Below are 24,584 nucleotides of genomic sequence, written 5' to 3'. Positions count from 1 at the left end.
GGAAGGCAGTAGGCACCTTCCGAAATGATAATTACTCCCAGTGAGGTCTAAAGCACTAGATCAGGGTATGCTGTGAACCTATTATTAAACCCAGCTGTGACCTCACTGATCGTTTCCCTTTCTGTTTCATAACACAAAGGGGCGCCTACCCTCTAAAGGCAACTCTCTTCCTTCACACAAAACTACAAGCACCTAATTACATACACATCTATTAACAGTGATGTTCCTTAGGGTTCTGTCCTGTCACCCACTCTCTTCCTATTATTCATCAATGATCTAAACAAAACTTCTTGTCCTATCCACTCCTACGCTGATGATACCACCCTGCACTTTTCCACGTCTTTTCATAGACGTCAGACCTTCAGGAAGTTAACAGCTCACGCAGGGGAAGCCACAGAACGCCTGACTTCTGATCTCTCTAAAATTTCTGATTGGGGCAGTGCAAACCTGGTAGTGTTCAATGCCTCAAAAACTTAATTCCTCCATCAACTCGACACAACCTTCCGGACAACTATCCCCTCTTTTCCAATGAGACTCATCTGTCCCCCTCTTCTATATTGAACATCCTCGGTCTGTCCTTTACTTATAATCTAAACTGGAAACTTCACATCTCATCTCTAGCTAAAACAGTTTCTATGAAATTAGGTGTTCTGAGACGTCTCCGCCAGTATTTCTCACCCCTCCTGCTGTTAACTCTGTACAGGGGCCTTATCTGTCTTATTTCTACCTTCCTATGACTTGAACTCTTTCTAGAGGGAGGTTTCAAGAAACTTATCTTGTATTTTTGACCAGTGCTTTCGACTTTGTTCGGGACCAGCACCTCAGTGGGCCTTTTTTTTTTTCTTTTATTGGATTCTTGTTGCCCTTGGGCGGTGTCCCTCCTAGATTAAAAAAAAAAAAGTGCTTGTGTATGTATGCGTGTGCTGATATACTTAGATTACTGTACCGTGTTTTCCGTGTGAAGTAGGAAAAATGTTTTCTTTTTTTATGCTTTGTTCCTTTTCCTTATGACCAATTTTTCTTTTCATTTTTTTTCATTATTTCGTATTGTCACCTTTATGGTTTACGTTCCTAAGACTGATAATGTGCATCTGCGTTGTGTTGTTTCAGCATCCAGAGAGAGAGAGAGAGAGAGAGAGAGAGAGAGAGAGAGAGAGAGAGAGAGAGAGAGAGAGAGAGAGAGAGAGAGAGAGAGAGAGAGAGAGAGAGAATTCATATTCTTTATTTTCACTTGGTAGTGGTTATTGTACATATAATCAGACATTTGTTACTTTGTTAAATATAAAATAAAAAGTTAATATTATATATAAAATAAAAAGTTAATATTATATAAAGTTACTTAAATCCAAGAATAAGGCATTATATATACATATATATACTTAAAACTATAAAATAAGGCATTATATTTACATACACATACTTAAAACTATAAAATAAGGCATTATATGTACATACACATACATTCTCCATCACTTTTTTCCACATAAATTCACTCTTTCGTTTACACACACTCACTCACTCATATTAATTATCTTTATGTCTCGTATACATTTTCAGTTTATAGCACTCCCAAGAGGAATGTGACAAAGAGGATGCATTATGAGATAATAATCATAAACTTTACATTTAAAACCAGAAATTAAGGTGTTCTTGATTTTTTATGGTAAAGAGTTCCACACTTTGGACCAATGACCGAAAAAGCCTTACCACTATCATTAGTCCTTGTGCGTGGAATAACCAGGTTATTTTGTTGTCTGGTGGCACTTGGGGCTACATCACAGACCACTGGGAAATGGTGCAACCACGCTGGATAAATACCACGCATAAATTGAGAGAGAGAGAGAGAGAGAGAGAGAGAGAGAGAGAGAGAGAGAGAGAGAGAGAGAGAGAGAGAGAGAGAGAGAGAGAGGGGGGGGGGAAAGGCGCTACTGGGAAGAGTGAATCTGATACAAAAAAAAAAAAATACTGAGGAATAATGAGGGAAGGATCACCATAGCAACTTTTTCATCCTCTTCTTGGAAACCATATGTGGTAATTGGTCTAATTTCGGTTGGGGAGAGAGAGAGAGAGAGAGAGAGAGAGAGAGAGAGAGAGAGAGAGAGAGAGAGAGAGAGAGAGAGAGAGAGAGTGAGCGTGTCTGTGTGTGTGTGTCAGCCCTCGTATCATTACCATAATTACCAGTAACCCCATTATCGCCGTGGGTCGCGTGGACTGAGTCGGGACGATCAAGTTCAAAACATGTCGAAGCGTTGGGTGTAATTGGCGCCGCGTTCATTCTCACACATTCCACGCCGCGCTGCTGTTCCTTTCAATGGAACAGCAGCGCCCAGCTTAATTTTACCTAAGTGATGAAGAGACACGCACGCAGTATCACTCCCTGGTTCCAATAGTTTTCTTTTCAAAGGACTGAGTTAGGAGGAAGTTGGATTCTGACACCAAACTTACTCCTAATGTTGTTTATTTATTTATTTATTTACAATGGAGCTCTTTTCGTCTCGTCTAAGTTTGGTTGCATGCATGAAGAGAAAAAACGAACGGTGGCAGCTCTCAGTCCTTTCAATTATCTTTTACTTTCATGACGTACAAAAAAGAGGATGCCGCAGGTGAAGATACATTTTCTTTTTTTATTTGGAGTGATGAGACCGAAATAAAATTAGCATATCAGAATGAAAGCGCACGTGCTTCAGTTTGGGAACATAATTAGAGAGGCAAGATTGAGGTGGCTTGACAACGTGCAGAAGAGAGAGTTGCGGAGCATGTGGGAGGGAGGATGCTGGAGATTGACACAAGAGGCAGCGAAAAGAAACAAATACCAACTACAAGGTTTTTGATAGACTAATAGAAGACATTCAAGTGATGTGTGTTACCGAGAAATACGCAGAAGATTCAGTAAGGTGGAGACGGGTATTCCGCTGTGGCATTCCATAACTGAAGCAACTAAAATCAAAACGAAGAAAAGCATGATGTTGGATTCTCAGATAAAATCTGCAAATGTGTCTGGTGTGTAGAGTGACTGAAAATGATTGTACTCAAATATGTATTCATCCCTTTAAAAATGCTTAAGATTGACTATTTTAACTTTTGTCTTGCATTTATTATTATTCGTACAATCCCGGATATAATTGAGTTTAGACGGAAAGGTATTCATCTATTTGGTCAATGATATTTCCGTGTTATTATCTGACAGTGTGTGTGTGTGTGTGTGTGTGTGTGTGTGTGTGTGTGTGTGTGTGTGTGTGTACACTGCAACTACAAGTCAGATTTGGTCAGCGTCTGCCTGCCTGTCTATATTTGCCTGTCCCCTTATATCTAATTATTTCATGTAGGTCTAGAATATTAATTCCAGTCAGCAAACAACAAATATGCAACTCCCTCCTCTCTCTCTCTCTCTCTCTCTCTCTCTCTCTCTCTCTCTCTCTCTCTCTCTCTCTCTCTCTCTCTCTCTCTCTCTCTCTCTCTCTCTCTCTCTCTCTCTCTCTCTCTCTCTCTCTCTCTCTCTCTCTCTCTCTCTCTCTCTCTCTCTCTCTATTTAAACATAGCATACATGGGCAAAGAAGATGCTATAACTTTTCAGTAGTGAGCTGTGGTCATAAGCGACGAATTATCACTGCCTAGTGACATTAATTTAAAAGCTGGTCCATGGGATGGCTTTGTGAACGAGGGAGTCACTGCACTGTCACTATCACTCACTCGCACTGCCCTCGTCACTGTTCGGCACTGCCACCATCAGGCACTCGCACCTCCCAGATCACTTACTTATACTGTCACTGTCAGGCATACTAATACACCACTTCATGGCACTGTCACTGTCAGGCACTATGTTCCGCAGTCCTCGGCACTTCAAACCACTGTTACTGTCAAGCATTTTCATCTCCTTCGTCACCCCGCGTTGATGTCACTGTCAGGTGGGTGTGTCCTAAGCCAGGCATGGGTAACGCACTTCAGCTGTGGGATGACATCCTGGTGACGTCCACTGCTGAGGTGAAGGTGTTCCACAGCACCGCGGTGTCGTGGGAGAAGGCACGCTGACACCTCACCAAGTGGCACCTCGGCACCTCGAGGAGAATGTCAGACACTACCGCTCTCGTAGTGCGTTCACTCCTCCTCCAGGGGACCCGAAGCGCCGTGAAGTGAGGTATTTGCTGCACCTGGGCCTTGTGTAACACTGTGAGGTCCCCCACTCGCCTTCGGTGTTCCAGGCTGTCCAGCTGATGGGTGGGGGCATCTTGGTAAGTGTGTGGGTGCGATCGCTGCTGCCTCTGCTGTATCTGCTGCTGTCGCTCCGTTTGGGGCAGCTGTCCCTGGCCACTGGCACCGAAGATGAGGCGCTCGGTCCGCCGCTGCACCTTGTCCAGCAGGGAGAGGTAGGACTGGGCACTGCACATCCACGTGAGAGGGCTGTACCCCATGATGAGCCTCACCTGCGCCTTGTACAGCGTCATGAGGCCTTTGGTGTCGAATAGGTGCCTTACTCGACGCAGGAGCGTCACCCTTAGGGAATCCTTGCTTGCCACGCTCTCTAGGTGACGGTCGAAGCTGAGTTTTGAGTCAACCTTGATGGCAAGGGTGTCTTCTCCAAACTCCAACTGGCCTTACATCAGATTGGCGTCCTCTCGTGAACGTGAGATGTCCAAGGCCTGGGTCTTTTCGGCAGCAAACTTGACTTGCCACCGTTTTGCCCCAGGCCATGATGTCACCAAGGTGGCGGTTGATGGCACTGATCATGTTCATGGCCTCCTCTCTGTCATAACTAGAGAGTGGCATCATCTGCATAGGCCGAAACTAGTGAGAGGATCCTGTGGTACACGTTCCACAGGATGGGGCCCAAGATCGATCCCTGGGGAACGGAGTCCTCCACCGGGTGCGTGGCTGAGGTACTCGTACACCCGCTCATCACCACCCTCAGACTCCGGCCTTGCAGGTAGCTGGAGAACAGCTCCGGCAGCTGCCCCGTGACCCCGAGCTGCTCAAGCTTGGCCAGGAGTCCTCAGTGCCACACCCTATCAAACGCCACAACGATGTCAACGGAGATGACAAGGGAGGGGCGGCCAGCGTCGAGGGTGTCGTGCCAGGCTTTGGTGAGTAGGAGGAGCAGGTCAGAGGCGGAGCGTCCCTTCCTAAATCCGTGTTGTCATTTGGATGGTGTTCCTGCATGTGGCAAGTCAGCTGCTCAGAAATAATCCTCTCCAGGATTTTGCTGACAGCTGACAGGAGGGAGATGGAGAGGCAGTTAGTTAGATCTTTTGTGTGTGTTTGTACAGGAGTGACCCGAGCCTCCTTTCATACAGTGGGCAAGGTGCTGGTGTGTAGGCACAGCCGGAAGATGCGTGTGAGGGGCCTTGTCAGCTTCTCCGCATAGTGCTTCAGCAGGAAGGGGAGACGTTGTCAGAGCCAGGCGCTTTTCTGATGTTGACTTTACGCAGGTGTTTCGCCACACCGTCTTTACTGAGCATCAGGCGATCCAGGGTCTGGTCTCACAGACGGGTGAGGTGTGGGCTGATGGTCGGGCTCCTCAGTGACCATTTTGCTGCTGAAATGTGCCACCAGGAGTTCGGCCTTGTCCTGGTTGGCGACCACCAGGTTGCCAGCGGCTGTTTTGAGGGGCGAGATTCTCTCCTATGTGATTGTGCCCTGTCGCTGCTTCACCAGGAACCACCATTGCTTGGGGCCCATTTGGTTGCTGGCGAGTTTCCTGCATAGACTTGTCTCCCATCTCTTCCTCGCCCGTGCAGCCACCTTCGCCATGGCCGTGCAGGCAGTGCGGTACTTGATCTAGTGGCGTCTGGTCGGGCGGCGTTTCAGGCAGGTCCAAGCCCTGTATTTTCTTCAGCAGCTTGCCGGCATCCATAGCCAAACCACGGCTGGTCTCGTGGCGCGACTCTATATCTTCTGTGAGGGACGAGCCTGGCTTGGGCTGAGAGGCTGAGGGAGGTGATAGTTGCCACGTTATAGTTCACGTCTTCTGTGAACGTGGCATCCCAGTTAGTGGAAGCTAACTCTTCTTTAAGTTCCCGCCAGTTAGCCTGCTCTCACAGCCAGATGACGCGCTGGCTCCCTCCCTCACTTGCAGAGTTGAGACCCACTTCGCAGAGCACTGCGAAGTGATCAGAGCTACCAACCTTGTCCAGTTGGCAACACTGCACGGAGTCTACTGGGAAGTCTGTCAGAACAGGGTCCAGGAAGGCTCCACGCATGTGCGTGAAGAAGTTTACATGGTTGGTGAGCCCGTGAACCGCTGTCAGCTCCGTGAAGGCCCAGCTCACTAGGTGGTGGTTTAAATTTCCGACGATGATGGCATTTTGACAGATGTTGGTAGCCATGATCATGTCCAGCTGGTCCGTGAGTAAGGGGAGTGGGGCGGTGTTGCCATCTGGGTCGGTACAGAGGGCAAAGCAGCACAGCAGTCCTGTCAACAAGGAGAAGGCGGAAGAGTGCCTCCATCTCCTCAGAGGCTGTGACAGGCAACAGCTACAGCTGCAGGCCCTCACGGTAGCACAAAGCTATGCCGCCACCTTTCCCGGCTGGCCTGTCCCTCCTCACCCAGTGAGTGTAGCCTGGTATCCTGTCACATATTGTGACACAGATGTCGTTCAGGAACGTCTCGACGGCTACCACGATGTCGGCTTTGTTCTTGAAAGTTGCGTGGGTCAGCTCGCCGACGTTCGTCCTGAAACCACGTACATTAGAAAACAGAATTCTAAGGCTACTGAGTGCCATGGTTGGGTTATTAATAATATGAGGGAGGAATGATATAATATAATATAATAATGTGGCATCGCTCCGTGCGCTGCGCTGCAGGATCGGGTGTCCGTGGTGGTGGGGTGGGGTCTGTCGGAGTGGTGTAGGAGTAGCAACTCAATCATTCATCCCTTTCTCTGGTAAACTCTGGAACTCTCTGCCTTCTTCTGTATTTCCACCTTCCTATGACTTGAATTCCTTCAAGAGGGAGGTTTCAAGACACTTATCCACCAATTTTTGACCACTGCTTTGACCCTTTTATGGGACTGGCATTTCAGTGGGCATTTTTTTTATTAGATTTTTGTTGCCCTTGGCCAGTATCCTTCCTACATAAAAAAAAAAAAAAAAAAAAACTCCAGGGAACGGCTATCTTTCCGACAGGCAGTAGTCGCAGCGAAGGCTCCTCCTTTTCTCCGCCTGCCTTTTCCGGCACTCGCGGTGTGCTGCTTCCCTTTCTGAAGGGAGCGGGTGTTGGGTACTGGTGGCGGGGATGGGGGTAGGCAGTTGATGTGGAGCGATTGCCGGTGGTGGCGGGAGGATGAGGTGCGCGGGAGAGCGACAGAGGCGGGTTGAACACTGTCGTCGTCCATAGTCTCCTTTGTCAGCCTCTTGGGTTTTTCAGATCCCCAGCAAGCCTGCCAGTGGGGGTGTGTTGAGCAAACTCCTGCCAGTCTGACTCAATCTTACTGGACAGACAGAGCGCTGGTAGCCTGTGTGGTAGGGATGGGTGGGGAGCCTTCTGGGCAACAAGGGCGAGGAAGTCCAGGATGCTAAGTGTTTCCACCAAGGCGGAGCGGTGTTGCAGGAGTCGCACGCTTTGCTTCCTATATGCATCCACGATGCCCTAGTAAGTGTGAAGCTCTCCCCTTTGCCTGAGGATGATCTCCACCAGGGCTTCAGGGGAGTTAGCTCATCCCGTACGGAGGTGTCCTCTTCGGTTATAGCCGGTGACTGCTGGGGTGAGGGGACGGAGGGCTCTGTCCGGGTTTCAGGTGTGGTGTGTGGTGCGGGCTCGGGCACGTCAGTCACGTGTGTGACAGGATGCTGAATACCACGTGCCAGCCTCAGCTCTCCCGCCCTCGAGCAGTAAAAGGGGCATTTTTTGTGACAGTCCGTACAGGCCTAGTTGGGACAGTCGGTCTGACGGCAGGGCGTAATCTTTTTTAGCCTGGTGGAATAACTGCAGAAACAGCAGTATTTGGCACCAGGGAAACCAGTCTGCCCAGCCCAAGCTATTTTTGGGTGGAGCGAGGTACTCCCAGAGGGGTCGGTTGTCTGTCCGGAGAGAGGTAGGTCTAATTAATTCTCAAGGGAATTCTCAAGGGCAACACACGTCGTGTGTAGCCGCTACACGACGCCACTGGCAACACTATCACTGCACTGCACTGCAATCGACACACATTGTGTTGCCGCTGTAGCTTCACTGTACACTGCACTGTCCTCACCCGTCTCTCTCTCTCTCTCTCTCTCTCTCTCTCTCTCTCTCTCTCTCTCTCTCTCTCTCTCTCTCTCTCTCTCTCTCTCTCTCTCTCTCTCTCTCTCTCTCTCTCTGTCTTTGTCTCTTTCTGTCTCTGTCCCTCTCTCTCTCTCTCTCTGTCTCTGTCTCTGACCCTCTCTATCTCTCTGTCTCTGTCCCTCTCTCTCTGTCCCCCTCTCTATGTGTCTGTCCCTCTTTCTGTCTCTGTCCCTCTGTCTGTCTCTCTGTCTGTCGGTCTCTCTCTGTCCCTCTCTCTGTCTCTCTGTCTGTCGGTCTCTCTCTCTCTCTCTCTCTCTCTCTCTCTCTCTCTCTCTCTCTCTCTCTCTCTCTCTCTCTCTCTCTCTCTCTCTGTCTCTGTCTCTGTCTGTCGGTCTCTCTCTCTCTCTCTCTCTCTCTCTCTCTCTCTCTCTCTCTCTCTCTCTCTCTCTCTCTCTCTCTCTCTCTCTCTCTCTCTCTCTCTCTCTCTCTCTCTGTCTCTCTCTCTCTCTCTGTCTGTCTCTGTCTCTGTCGGTCTCTGTCTCTGTCGGTCTCTCTCTCTCTCTCTCTCTCTCTCTCTCTCTCTCTCTCTCTCTCTCTCTCTCTCTCTCTCTCTCTCTCTCTCTCTCTCTCTCTCTCTCTCTCTCTCTCTCTCTCTCTCTCTCTCTCTCTCTCTCTCTCTCTCTCTCTCTCTCTCTCTCTCTCTCTCTCTCTCTCTCTCTCTCTCTCTCTCTCTCTCTCTCTCTCTCTCTCTTTCCCATGTTCCCACAATCAGCTCTGTCCACCTATCGTCTCACCAAAACGTACCTTAAGGCGCCCCTCTATTTTACTTAATAAAAAGGTATTATTTATACCTTTTTACCCCAGCCCTCCAGTCCTTTCGTCTCCTCTCCTTACTTCTCTCTTCCTCTCACTTTACCTCTCCCTCTACCAATACTTCGATCATAGCAACTTCAAAAACACGATCTCCACCGGTGCTAAGTGAAGCAGTCGTCCATAATCGAGGGCCTCAAGAGTGTTTTCCCCTTCAACTCATGGACAACTTTCAATCTTAGTAAAAACACTGAGACAGACAGACAGATAGACGAACAGGCTGACAGATATACAGATAGATAAATAAAGTGACAGAAATGTAAGGAAACAAACAGAAAGAGGAAAAGGAGAGAAGGAGAAAAAGGGAGGGAAATTTCGAGAGAGAGAGAGAGAGAGAGAGAGAGAGAGAGAGAGAGAGAGAGAGAGAGAGAGAGAGAGAGAGAGAGAGAGAGAGAGAGAGAGAGAGAGAGAATGACGGTGGGTGGAAAGGAGGGAAACGATGTACTTCAAATCAGATTTTTCTCCTAACTCCTGCGGCGTTTTACAAGAGTTCAGTGAACTAACCCGTTGGGAACACCTGTCTTCCCGCCCCCCCCCCCCCCTCTCTCTCTCTCTCTCTCTCTCTCTCTCTCTCTCTCTCTCTCTCTCTCTCTCTCTCTCTCTCTCTCTCTCTCTCTCTCTCTCTCTCTCTCTCTCTCTCTCTCTCTCTCTCCTTCCTCTTCTCCCGCCTTTGACTCCATTTTTCTTTTCTTTCTCTCCTTCCCTCTCCTTTTTCTCACTTCCCCACCCTCTCCGTCTTTCTGCCTGTCCTATTTTTTTTTCTTTTCTTTTCTTTTCACCGTCTTTCTACTCTCTCTCTCTCTCTCTCTCTCTCTCTCTCTCTCTCTCTCTCTCTCTCTCTCTCTCTCTCTCTCTCTCTCTCTCTCTCTCTCTCTCTCTCTCTCTCTCTCTCTCTCTCTCTCTCTCTCTCTCTCTCTCTCTCTCTCTCTCTCTCCTCAAGAGGTAATTGGTGCCTCTAGCTGCGCCTGTTGAGTCCATCGCACCGTGTTATTGTCTGAAGCGGTCGAGGTGTCGCGCTTAACTAACGCAAAGGTGGACAGATACGCGAGGGACGGGGCGACATAGCGCTGGGAAGAGACCCTTTGCTACTGGACTGGCGAGAGAGAGAGAGAGAGAGAGAGAGAGAGAGAGAGAGAGAGAGAGAGAGAGAGAGAGAGAGAGGGGACGAATTGGCGGGGCATTGGAGAGGATGGTTTTGGTAGAGAAGCGGGAGACGAATTGGCGTGGTATTAGGAGGGACGTTTTGGAATAGAAGCTAAAGGCGGTGCAAGGAGGCCGGCGAGAATTGGAGTAGCGTGGCGTGGCATTAGGAAGGACGTGGTGATTTATGTATATGGTGCAAAAGCGAGGAGGGAGGGAGACGGACGAGCGGTGGGGGACGAAGGGCGAAATTACATTACATTAGGGTCCCAACTCTCAAATGTCTGGTTGCCATATTACACTTACTTGGAAGTGCCTCTGGTGAAGGTTGTTGGGGCTTTGAAAGATGTTTTCATGGTTGTGGCATGGTTTTAAATAAGGACTGTACACCAACAGTGAGAGAAAGGAAGCATTATGAGAATTCAGCTAAGCATCTCTGGTCTCTAAGAATGCAGTGGTGTCCTTTTGGGAGCAAGAGTTGTTCGAGAGTACGAGCTTAGGCGTTGTTACGTAAAGGACAAAGCGAAACGTATTGAAGGTGAATAGATTTCTGATATGGGAAAAGAATGATGGAATAGAAGCGAAGCAGGAAGTGGAACTGGAGGAGTGGCAGGATACTATTACGTTAGGCTATACGTTTCTGATGGAGTAAAACAAAAAAAAAAGAGAAAGAAAAAAAAACATGCATTTCTAGTTTGGAAAGGAATTACTGACTGGAAGCAGGAATCAGACAGGGCGAGTGAGTAAAGTACATATCACTGAGGGGAAATAAGAAAAAAAGAAAAAAACTTCAAATATCGTAGCGTAGTATTTAGGAAGGGAGAATGATGTGTTAGGTAAAAGTGGCGCCAGGTATGTGGAGTGTGTACACGGGAAGTTATTGACCACTTGATTGAGGTGATTAAAAGGGAGTTGTGAGGTGTTGGTACAGGAGGCGTAGATTGGTGTGCCGGAGAGAAGGGGAGGGAGTGGCGGGGGGAGGGCGGCGCTGAGGGGAGGAGGTAGAAGGACGGGCGGCACGAGCTGGAGAGTAATTAAAATGAAGTGAAAGGGCGAGGGGCGCGGAGGGGGAGGGGCGGCGAAGAGCGGCTGGCGGGAGGGTGTTGATTGGGGAATAGCTGATGTCCGTGGACAGCTTATTGATTAGGAAGTTTGGAAGGGAAAAATATTAGTGGCAGCAGATTTTCACGATGCACAACAGATCTTAACACACACACACACACACACACACACACACACACACACACACACACACACACACACACACACACACACACACACACACACACACACAAGGTATCCTATACTGGTGTTCTATAAGTAGTTTTACTCCACAGAAGTTAAGGGATGTTATTTACATTATTATTATTATTATTATTATTATTATTATTATTATTATTATTATCATTACCATTATTATCATCATCATCATCATCATCATCATCATCATCATCATCATCATCAATATTCTCATTATCAATATAATTATTATTATTGTTTTTACTATTAACATTTTATCAGTTATTATTATTATTATTATTATTATTGTTGTTGTTGTTGTTGTTGTTGTTGTTGTTGTTGTTGTTGTTGTTGTTGTTGTTGTTGTTATTTATTATTATTATTATTATTATTATTATTATTATTATTATTATTATTATTATTATTATTATTATCATTGTTTTTGTTGTTGTTGTTGTTGTTGTTGTTGTTGTTGTTGTTGTTGTTATTCTTATTCTTATTATTACTATCACTATCATCACTATTACTATTATTACATCATTGACACGTTTGAAAATCATGGTGCTCAACGTTTGTATACTGTAATTTCTACTGTGAATCTTTAAAGAGAGAGAGAGAGAGAGAGAGAGAGAGAGAGAGAGAGAGAGAGAGAGAGAGAGAGAGAGAGAGAGAGAGAGAGAGAGATTATTTAATGTTTTGTATCTATATTCAACCTTCGGAGAATACGAGTAAGATTTAAGTTCGACTTCTCTCTTCCTTTTCCATTTTTTTGGCCAGCTGCCTGTTGATGTCCTCCACTCTTTTCCAGTAATTTTGCTGGTATCCTCACCTGACCTTCCTTTTCTTTCTCTACACGTTTTTGTGACTCACTGTTTTCCTGTCTCTCTCTTTACTTGTAATTTTTATTTCATGTGCATGTCACACATTCTGTTGAGGCAAAAGTTTTATTTGTGACTTCTTTTTCTCTCATCCTCAGGCTATTTCGCTTTTATTTTTGTATAGATTTGTTCTCTGTTGGTTGTTCCTTTACCTGTGTCTGTATATGATGGATTCAATCTCTCTCTCTCTCTCTCTCTCTCTCTCTCTCTCTCCCTCTCTCTCTCTCTCTCTCTCTCTCTCTCTCTCTCTCTCTCTCTCTCTCTCTCTCTCTCTCTCTCTCTCTCTCTCTCTCTCTCTCTCTCTTAGCACGATTGAAAACATGTTATCATTTCTTTATTTTCGTGAGTATAAGTTACTTGTACTTAATATACTTAATATACTTAATTATCCTTTTTACTTCTTTTATTTAACATAATGAGTTGAGGAGCCAGTGTTTTTACTATCTTACATCTGTCACAGTAGATAATTACAATAGCTTATCGCAAAGAGGTCTTTCAGGTTCCAATATGTCTGTTGCTTTTTTTTTTTCTATGTAGGAAAAGCACCGGCCTAGGGCAACAAAGAAAAAGCCCAAGTGAGGCCCAGTGAGTGGTGGTTCCCGAACCAGAGTCGAAAGCGTTGATCAGAAATACAGGATAAGTGTCTTGAAACCCTCCTTGAAAGAGTTCAAGTCATAGGAAAGTAGAAATACAGAAGCAGGCAGGAAGTTCCAGAGTTTACCAAAGAAAGGGATGAATGATTGAGAATACTGGTTAAGTCTTGCATTATAGAGGTGGACAGAATAGGAGTGAGAGAAAAAAATAAAGTCGTGTGCAGCGAGGCCGCGGGAGGAGGGGAGGCATTTATTTATTTATTTATTTATTCATGTAGGAGGGACACCGGCCAAGGGCAACAAAATACAATAAAAATAAAAATAAATAAATAAATAAAAGGCCCACTAAGATGCCGGTCCCCGAATAGGATTCAAAGCGTTAGTCAAAAATTGAAGGATAAGTGTCTTGAAACCTCTCTCTTGAAGGAATTCAAGTCATAGGAAGGTGGAAAATCCAGAAGCAGACAGGGAGTTCCAGAGTTTAAAGAGAAAGGTGTGAATGGTTGAGAATACTGGTTAACTCTTGCATTAGAGAGGTGGACAGAACAGAGGTGAGAGAAAGAAGAAAGTCTTGTGCAGCTAGGCCGCGGGAGGAGGGGAGGCATGCAGTTAACAAGATCAGACGAGCAGTTAGCATGAAAATAGCGGTAGAAGATAGCGAGAGATGCAACACTGCGGCGATGAAAAAGATGCTGAAGACAGTCAGTTAGAGGAGAGGAGTTGATGAGACGAAAAGCTTTTGATTTCACCCTGTCTAGAAGAGCGGTATGAGTGGAAGCCCCCCAGATATGTGAAGCATGCTCCATGCGTGGACGGATAAGGGCCCTGTAGAGAGTTAGCAGTTGGGAGGCGTGATAAAAAACTAGCGGAGACGTCTCAGAACACCTAACATCATAGAAACTGTTTTAGCTAGAGATGAGATGTGAAGTTTTCAGTTTAGATTATAGGTAAAGGACAGACCGAAGATGTTCAGTGTAGAAGAGGGGGACAGTTGAGAGTCACTGAAAAAGAGATAGTTGTTTGGTAGGTTGTTTCGAGTTGATAGATGGAGGAATTAAGTTTTTGAGGCATTGAACAATAAGTTTGCTTTGCCCCAATCAGAAATTTTTGAGAGATCATAAGTCAGGCGTTCTGTGGCTTCCCTGCGTGAACTGTTTACTTCCTGAAGGGTTGGACGTCTACGAAAAGATGTGGAAAAATGCAGGGTGGTATCATCAGCGTAGGAGTGGATAGAAGATCATAGATGAATAATAGGAAGAGAGTGGATGACAGGATAGAATCCTAAGGAACATCACTGTTAATAGATTTAGGAGAAGAGCAGTGACCGTCTACTACAGCAGCAATAGAACGATGAGAAAGGAAATTTGAGATGAAGTTACAGAGAGAAGGATAGAATCCGTAGGAAGGTAATCTGGAAATCAAAGCTTTGTGCCAGACTCTACCAAAAGCTTCTGATATGTCTAAGGCAACAGGAAAAGTTTCACCATTGTCTCTGAAGACATCAGTAAGGAAATCCAGATCACCAGTAGAGCAGCCTTGACGGAAACCATACTGGCGATCAGATAGAAGGTTATGAAGTGATAATGTTTAAGAATCTTCCTGTTGAGGATAGATTCAAAACTTTGGATAGGCAGAAAATTAAACCAATAGAACGGTAGTTTGAGGGATTAAAATGGTTACCGTTTTTAGGAACTGAATGTAGGCAATCATCCAGCAAGAAGGAAAGGTAGATGTTGATAGACAGAGTTGAAAGAATTTGACTAGGCAAGGTGCAAGCACGGAGGCACAGAATCGGAGAGTAATAGATAGGACCCCATCAGGTTCATAAGCCTTCCGAGGGTTTAGGCCAGCGAGGGCATGAAAAACATCACTGCGAAGGATCTTTATGAGTAATATGAAGTTGCCCTGAATCATCCAAGGTAGAGTTTTCAGCAAAGGTTTGACTGAAGAGTTCAGCTGTAGAAATAGGTGAGATGGCAGTGGTACCATCAGGTTGAAATAAAGGAGGGAAAGATGAAGAAGGAAAGTTATTGGATTTTTTTTTTCATCTCCTTGCTGTGTCCTTCACTTAACACTTCTTCGTGTGTTATTGCCTGTGGAGTTCATATTCTCTTTAATTCGCATGTTTCTTTCTCACATTTTGCTTCCACGAGTCAACGGATTCTGTGTGGAGTTTTCCAATTTGCATTTGCAGCTCTTCATTCAATATATATGTATCGTTTCTTTGCAACTTCTCTACTGTTTTGCATCAGAGTACTAGTATATTGTCTTGTTCGTTTTTCTTCTTTTCTGTAACAATATATATATAATATATATATATATATATATATATATATATATATATATATATATATATATATATATATATATATATATATATATATATATTGCAACAGACAATAGAACATCAATGAAAAAGGAAAATAAACAAATCAAACTTACATTGACACTTTTTTCTAGCGCAAAAAAAAAAAAAAAAAGTTAATGTGTGGTATTTCTTTCAGAAACCGTTATGCACAATCAGATCTTTTATTCTCAGAACTCAAAATTCTTAAATCAAATGACGTCATCCTAATGCAATCATTACTATTTGTCTTAAATCATTATATAGATCTCCAGGTGAACACATTTATTTTCAAAAACAAATCAAGGAACCAGACACCCATATAGTATGACCATTTCACTTTGTGAAATCGAAATAGATGAGGCATGAGACACATGACCAAAGAAACATAACCTTTAGAGGAGCGTGGGACCAGCTGCCTGAGGACATAAAGAACATCCAAAAGTTTAACTTGTTCAAAGTAAACTTTAAATAAAAATAGTTAAAAGGTTATTTTTATTTTTTTTTCTACATGTATAGCCGTGTAATTGATGTACAAATGGTACACATATTTTTCACTTGTTTTTGTATATTTTACTTCACCATGTAATTTGTGTTTACTTTTACTCTTATGATAATATATAATGATATAAGGTAATTTTATATATGGCCACCCCTTAATTATCCTCGGCGTAAGTAATCAGCCAGAGGTCTGTATTAGAACTTAAATTCAACAGACCGGGCTTCTAAACTTCATGCATGTAAGATACACTTATATATTACTCAATGGCCAATAATATGTATTAAGTCTCTCTCTCTCTCTCTCTCTCTCTCTCTCTCTCTCTCTCTCTCTCTCTCTCTCTCTCTCTCTCTCTCTCTCTCTCTCTCTCTCTCTCTCTCTCTCTCTCTCTCTCTCTCTCTCTCTCTCTCTCTCTCTCTCTCTCTCTCTCTCTCTCTGTCACACACACACACACACACACACACACACACACACACACACACACACACACACACACACACACACACACACACACACAGAACCAGTGGGTACCTGCCTCACAATACTTTTCATACGTATATAGGAAAGGAAAATTTACATCAACAGCACGAAATTTCTGATGCAGAGAAGAGAAGTCATTGTGCGAAGAGAAACGCAACAGACCGAACCTGTGATGGATAATGGATCTTAGTACTAAAGTCACCAGAGAGCTTATTCATTTTTTTATACCGAATATGTTAATTTTCTATAAATATTTTAAAGGTGGAAAGGCAAGTAATGGAATGTTGAATTTATTTGGTACTTTTTTTTTTTCTGGAATAGAGTCTTCGTCAAATTATGCATACTTTTAGATTATGAACATGAAAACTTGAATGTTAATATAGGAGCCGCTTCGCGCATAAGGTGCGAAGTTAATCTCTTCCTTGTATAATAATTATGAGAGCCAAAAACTTCCCGCAGTTTGTTGAGTTCTCTCTCTCTGTTGGGGAAGTAGTTTGTATAGAATTGCTAAATGGTTCAGAATTCTTAAAGTATAGCAAACTCCGATGATGAAATTCTCAGCGATAAATTATAACATGCAGTTGGTAAAGAAATATCAAACAGAATTTTACACTTCTCCACGGACTCATTATATTTCTGTACGTTTAATTTTAACAAACTTTCACTTGAGGAATGATAATGAAAACCGTTGGAGTGTAATTTTCACCCTCGATTAATTTAGCCTTGAGAAAATAGCTTAAGTGATACGGTCAAAGGGAAGGAACGTTTTGCCTTAAATTCAACGAGAAGGAGAAGAGGAACGCATTTACCAAGTCACTCACGAAAATAAATATAACAAATAAATAGATACATAAAATAGCCTAACATCTTTGCTTACGTATTCGTGAATCATGTGGGGCGAGAAACAAGAACAAGAAAACCAATATGACACGAATACAGCATCTTTAGTACACCTGAATTATAGAAAACATCGAAATACACCCGTGATAGCTTCCTTTGTATCGACGGTTTTGACTGCCGAATTCAACAGAGGTTAACCGCCCCGTGAAATACTCGTCAAATCGGCTGGAAAGCATATTGAGGCATGGCAAGCAAACACGTCCTACTAAAGAACGGTGATCAAACCCCTTGTGTTTGTCTTCGATGGCGTAAGCGAAGCGGAGGATGTGGCAGGTGTGTATTGAGGGAATGGTAGGGGTGTGGTGAGGGAGTGGGGGTGTGGTGGCGAATGTGTGGGAGTGTGGTTGGGGCGTCCATGTATTGAAATCACGTTAATGTTAATTTAAGCTGGAAATAAATCCTTCATTAGCAGCGAGCTTAACACTAGTGGCAGAGAGGACAGAAGTGGAGGATGAGAGAGAGAGAGAGAGAGAGAGAGAGAGAGAGAGAGAGAGAGAGAGAGAGAGAGAGAGAGAGAGAAAGAATACCGACCTATGTCTAAAATGTAGATGTAATTACACTAAAGGGAAAAGCAATTTAAAAAGTAAAAAATGAAAAAAGATTGCTTGGATAGTACATGAACTACGTATCTGCACATTTAAAGAGAGAGAGAGAGAGAGAGAGAGAGAGAGAGAGAGAGAGAGAGAGAGAGAGAGAGAGAGAGAGAGAGAGAGAGAGAGAGAGAGAGAGCAGACACGTAATAAATAGACAAACATACTTTTTCCAGGGATGGAAAAAGAGAAACAAAGAGAAAGGAAAGGAAATAGAAAGGAGGAAAGGGACTGTAAGTGATAAGGTGAAAGTGAAAGGGCAGAGAGACAGCAAACAGAAAGAAAGAAAGAAAGAAAGAAAGAATGATAGGGATAGCAGTGAAAAAATGGGAATTAAAGAAATAGAAGGAATAGAAGAGGAAGAAAAAGCAGGAAAGGGAAAGGGAAAAGAAAAGTGGGGAATTGCAAGGAATAGAACGGAAGAAAGAGATAGAAGTGAGAAAGGAAAGAGAAACAAAGGAGGGAAGAGTGGGAGGGGAAATAGTAACCGGAAAGTGAAGACGGGGGGAGAATAAGAGAGGAAAAGGTGAACGGAAAGGGGACAGGGGAGGGAAGAATGGGAGGGGAAGAGGTAAGATAAAAGGAGAGAGGGAAGGAAAAAATGGGAGGGGAAAAGGTAAGAGAAAACGGGAGAGGGGAGGGAAGAATGTGAGGGGAGAAGGTAAGGGGAAACGGGTCAAGGGAGAGAAGAGGTAAGGGGAAAGGGGAGAGGGAAGAATGGGAAAGGAAGATGTAAGAGAGAAGTGGACAGAACACAGGGTAGGGAGCGCTGCTGTGTTAAAATACAGAGAGGGTGCAATTTGAAAGCTGGCATTTTATAGAGTACTACGGTGGAGTAGGTTACTGCTGGCAATTACACCGACTCTTTTATACGTATTTTTTCGTGTGTGTGTGTGTGTGTGTGTGTGTGTGTGTGTGTGTGTGTGTGTGTGTGTGTGTGTGTGTGTGTGTGTGTGCGTGTGTGTGTGTGGGAAGGTGAGAGAGAGAGAGAGAGAGAGAGAGAGAGAGAGAGAGAGAGAGAGAGAGAGAGAGAGAGAGAGAGAGAGAGAGAGAGAGAGAGAGAGAGAGAGAGAGAGAGAGATGTAGTTATATATGTATAGAAAAACTAACAGTGACACACCATCCTTCTCCAAAACACACACACACACACACACACACACACACACACACACACACACACACACACACACACACACACACACACACACACACACACACACACACACACACACACACACACACACACACATCCTACAAGCATAAAAATAAGGCCGAACTGACAGACGGACATATGGAAGGAACACAGTCGAGAAATAACATACCTGATGAAAATTATATGCAGGTGCAGGTTTTGCCAGGCTGATGGAGATTTTGATTCCACCTTGCTGCTCTCATGCAAAATCCCCCGTGGCAGTGGAAACCGGATGAATAAATACACAATACTGTGATCTTAAATGTGCCTCTACAGAATCATATCCGGGAAATTTTTGTCCTGTGTATTCATGTAAGAGTGATATATATATATATATATATATATATATATATATATATATATATATATATATATATATATATATATATATATATATATATATATATATATATATGTTTTTTTTTTTTTTTTTTTTTTATTTACAGGTGATAGACTGAGTGTCGCTGAATCATTTATATAGAAGAAAATATCCATACAGGTTCGTAAAATTCAGTGAGGTATTAAAAATTAAGTCCATTTTGTATCATTTTGTTTTTTCCAGATAAAATTAATTAACAAGAGAACATGCCACATTGTTACAGAGATTGAATTGGTGGTCGTACTTATAAACATGCCACAGTGTTACAAAGATTGAATTGATGGTCGTACTTATGACAGTTTTAACGAGACTGAAATAATTGTCGTACTTATTAACATGCCTCAGAGTTTTATAGATTGAATTGATATTCGTACTTATTAACCCGTGTTCTAAAAGATCAGGTGATTTAAGATTGTGGAAAAACTCAGAGTGGAAAAGAATGCAGTATGTTGTTTGCTCGATCATTGGAGTAAATTCTCAAGGAACATTAGAAAAGCAAAAAAAAAAAAAAAAAAACTACAGATGGTATCTTAATGATAATTCACTATACGTCTTTTCACTCGTCGCTACAGGTTGTTTATATGTTGTATGCCATCGCTGCATACATTTCATACTCATTCCTCACCCTGTTCTCTCTTTGGGATAAAAAAAAAGTGTTAGCAAAGTGCCTGCTGAAAGGACAGGATTCACAAAGACAGAACAGTAATGATATGAAGAGTCTGTGCAGTGACGCTAGTAGGACTGTAAACTTTCCCAGAGTAACAGTCTCAGGAAGTATAGATTATGTTATTAGGAAATTAGTTTTGGTACATTCTTAGTATGTTTGAAATAGTTTTTTCTTCTAACTGTCGCACTTACAAGAATAATATTTATTATGATGCGAACAAGCTTAATTGAAATTACTTTCTGATTACATAATGAATAACGTACACTGTCTTTTCAGAAGTAATCATCTTTGTAGGTTCCATTTCTTCTTAAAAAGGGTTCTGACAAAGACGAATAACATGTCTATGGAAGATGTAAATGGCGAAATTTTAAGTCTTCCTCCTGAACGCCTGCTCCTTGAGGCTCAGCGCTGCACAGTGACAGCGCGAAATAATAAAAGTGTTTCAATCGGAGATGGCCGACGGGAAGGCAGCCTTCAGGACAAATTCATTCAAAGGTTGAATGTTACAAATGTGAATCACGTTTGGCAACCCCCGGATGATCTGCAACACGAGCAGTGTGATCCGCCAGCTTCCTTGTCCCAGAGAAGAGCTGGTAGCTAATACTTAGATTTCCACAAAGGATAATACTTAGACTTACTCCACGATTTTCACGATGGATGAAGGTTCAGGTTTGCCCCAGTTTTGCACAACAGTATTGCATGACGAATAAGCAACACAGTTTATGAGAGTGAAAATTGTGCCTCAGACTGATTGGGAAAAATTCAGGACAGAACTGTGAACAAGAGGTGAAGTAATGCCTTTTGTGTTATCGCAACAACAGCTCTCGATGGAATCACGGAACGGAGAAAGTCTGGTGGAAAAGAGATTAATTATTTTTGTCCACACAAGTAGGTTGCTGTCAGGAATTATGAACTAAAATGGATACATAGCACTTAATTAATAACACTTAAGTTACAAATATTGATACATGAATAACTAGAATTATCAAGACGTATCTTAATTATCAGGAGGTATCCTGAGGTTAAGACCTTGAGGTGTTTACATAGTGATATTTCTGATGTTGCTTTATGTCAGGATTCAGATTTTAACTATATTTGTTTGTATTATTGTTATTATTCTATGTTCAGCTTCTTACATGTATAGTTTACTTATGTATCAGTCGTAACATTATTATTACCGTGTGTGTGTGTGTGTGTGTGTGTGTATGTGTGTGTGTGTGTGTGTGTGTGTGTGTTTCAGTTTGTCTAGTGTGTCTCCACGTGGTTGTTTCTCCACGTGGTTGAGTTTGTGCTATTTCTTACCTTCTCCCTTCCCTCTCACTCTCAGGGAAATGTCACACCTTACTCACCCCTCGCTGGGTTTCCCTTGAGAAAACACCTGGATGTCCTTCCTTCCAGGTCATTGGCTAAAATAAGGCCAACTGTGATTGGCCAAAATACTTCATTTCCAGCCACACGATTGGCTATCTTTTCATCTTCATTATTGGTTAGTTCCGTTTATTTCTGATTAGGTAAAATTACATAAATAAGGCTGAGTGGTATACTAGAGTCAGTTTAGAGAGAGAAAGCATTCAAATCAGTCATCAAAGAGTCGTCAGTCAGTCTCAATCTTAGCCCGCAACGTGTTTACTGTTAATATCAATTCATCGTGTATCAACTGTATCATCATTAAAAGAAGAAGGTGATCAGTGTTTGTGTGCGTTCCTTAATTTACACATATCTAAACCAATTACCCACGCAAATCCACGCTCCCTATCTACATCATCGGAGAACTTCAACAGTAAGCGGTAATCAGACTCTGTGCTCCCATCATCTACATTTTGAAGGTTACATCATCTTTACAGCTAGAACAGTGGTAACAATAAGTCTGATACAAGCAGTATCAGCAGTTTGTAGGAGGAGGCAGTAGACACCTTCCGAAACGATAATTACTCCCAGTGAGGTCTAAAGCACTGTTCAGGCAGTGCTGTGAACTTATCATTAAACCCAGCTGTAACCTCACTGAACGTTTCCCTTTGTGTCTCACAACACAAGAAGGCAGTCACAGCCTGCCCTCTAAAGACAACTCTCTTCCTCCACATAAAACTACAAGCGCCTAATAACACACACACCCTTCACTCAAAAATTTTAAAATCATCATGGCGACTCCTACACCAGCCTCGGAGTCCCCATCTGGGGAGGGGATCATAAATGTCCCCAGGTCGGACTGCTCTTTCTGTCGACGACCCTAAGTGTCTTGACACCCCCCTCAACTTTTTCTTCATTAACTTCTGCAACATTCGCGGTCTAAGATCTAATTTTCAATCTGTAGAACACCACCTCTCCTCTTCTAAACCTCATCTTCTTTTCCTCACTGAAACTCAGGTGTCTGAGGCAACTGACAGTAGCCCCTTTTCTGTTCCCTCCTACTTTCTCTATCCTCATTTTCGATCCAAAGCTGGATGCTGCGTTTATGTGCGCAATGACTTAACCTGCTCTCGTGCCCACGCTCTTGAATCTTCCGAGTTTTCCACCATTTGGCTACGACTACAGAGTCACTCTCATACTAAATTTACCTGTGCCTAACTCCTCTGATTATAGGAAATTCTTTGACTACTTAACTTCCAAAGTGGAGCACATTCTGACCCTCTTCCCTTTTGCAGAGATCTCCATTCTTGGAGACTTCAATGTTCACCACCAGCTTTGGCTTTCCTCTCCCTTCACTGACCATCCTGGTGAACTAGCCTACAACTTTGCTATCCTCCATGACCTAGAGCAATTGGTGCAACACCCTACTCGTATTCCTGACCGTCTTGGAGATACGCCCAACATTCTTGACCTTTTCCTGACCTCTAATCCTTCTGCTTATGCTGTCACCCTTTCTTCTCCCTTGGGCTCCTCCGATCACAATTTCATATCTTTATCTTGTCCTATCGCTCCAATCCCTCCTCAGGATCCCCCTAAGCGAAGGTGCCTCTGGCGTTTTGACTCTGCTAGTTGGGGGGACCTGAGGAGGTATTTTGCTGATTTTCCTTGGAATGACTACTGCTTCCGTGTCAGAGACCCGTCTTTGTGTGCTGAGCGCATAACAGAGGTGATAGTGTCTGGCATGGAGGCGTACATTTCTCACTCTTTTTCTCGTCCTAAACCTTCTAAACCTTGGTTTAACACAGCTTGTTCTCGTGCTATACATGATAGAGAGGTGGCCCACAAAAGGTATTTAAGCCTTCCATCACCTTTGCTAAAAACCTTGAACGATTCTACCTTGGACGATTCTGGGTTTGTCCCTCCCTCTCCTCCACCCTCTGACTACTTCATGCCACGTATTAATATTCTTCGCAATGATGTTTTCCATGCCCTCGCTGGCCTAGACCCTCGGAAGGCTTATGGACCTTATGGGGTCCCTCCTATTGTTCTCCGAAACTGTACCTCCGTGCTTGCACCTTGCCTAGTCAAACTCTTTCAGCTCTGTCTGTCAACATCTACCTTTCCTTCTTGCTGGAAGTTTGCCTACATTCAACCTGTTCCTAAAAAGGGTGACCGTTCTAATTTCTCAAACTACCGTCCTATTGATTTAATTTCCTGCCTATCTAAAGTTTTTTAATCTATCCTCAACAGGAAGATTCTTAAACATCTATCACTTCACAACCTTCTATCTGATCGCCAGTATGGGTTCCGTCAAGGCCGCTCTACTGGTGATCTTCTGGCTTTCCTTACTGAGTCTTGGTCATCCTCTTTTAGAGATTTTGGTGAAACTTTTGCTGTTGCCTTGGACATATCAAAAACTTTTGATAGACTCTGGCACAAAGCTTTGATTTCCAAACTACCCTCCTACGGTTTCTATCCTTCTCTCTGTAACTTCATCTCAAGTTTCCTTTCTGACCGTTCTATTGCTGCTGTGGTAGATGGTCACTGTTCGTCTTCTAAATCTATTAAAAGCGGTGTTCCTCAGGGTTCTGTCCTGTCACCCACTCTCTTCTTATTATTCATTAATGATCTTCTAAACCAAACTTCTTGTCCTATCCACTCCTACGCTGATGATACCACCCTGCACTTTTCCACGTCTTTTTATAGACGTCCAACCCTTCAGGAGGTAAACATATCACGCAGGGAAGCCACAGAACGCTTGACTTCTGATCTTTCTAAAATTTCTGATTGGGGCAGAGCAAACTTGGTATTGTTCAATGCCTCAAAAACTCAATTCCTCCATCTATTAACTCGACACAACCTTCCAGGCAACTATCTTCTTTTCTTCAATGACACTCAACTGTTCCCCTCTTCTACACTGAACATCCTCGGTCTGTCCTTTACTTATAATCTGAACTGGAAACTTCACATCTCATCTCTAGGTAAAACAGCTTCTATGAAGTTAGGTCTTCTGAGACGTCTTCGCCAGTTTTTCTCACCCCCCCCAGCTGCTAACTCTGTACAAGGGCCTTATCCGTCCATGTATGGAGTATGCTTCACATGTCTGGGGAGGTTCCACTCATACTGCTCTTCTAGACGGGGTGGAATTAAAAGCTTTTCCTCTCCTCTAACTGACTGTCTTCAGCCTCTCTCTCACCGCCGCAATGTTGCATATCTAGCTGTCTTCTACCGCTATTTTCATGCTAACTGCTCTTCTGATCTTGGTAACTGCA

The 24,584-nt window shown here is 43.6% G+C and overlaps 1 long non-coding RNA gene across 1 annotated transcript in view; it reads left to right on the top strand.

The window, feature by feature from the left end:
* Window positions 1-24,584, top strand: part of LOC135103983 (uncharacterized) — a 374,035-nt gene that overhangs the window by 58,030 nt on the left and 291,421 nt on the right. The window lies entirely within an intron of this gene.

Source organism: Scylla paramamosain, chromosome 10 (genome assembly GCF_035594125.1).
Source record: "Scylla paramamosain isolate STU-SP2022 chromosome 10, ASM3559412v1, whole genome shotgun sequence".
Lineage (NCBI taxonomy): Eukaryota > Metazoa > Arthropoda > Malacostraca > Decapoda > Portunidae > Scylla > Scylla paramamosain.
This window is presented reverse-complemented; position numbering and strand designations above follow the sequence as displayed.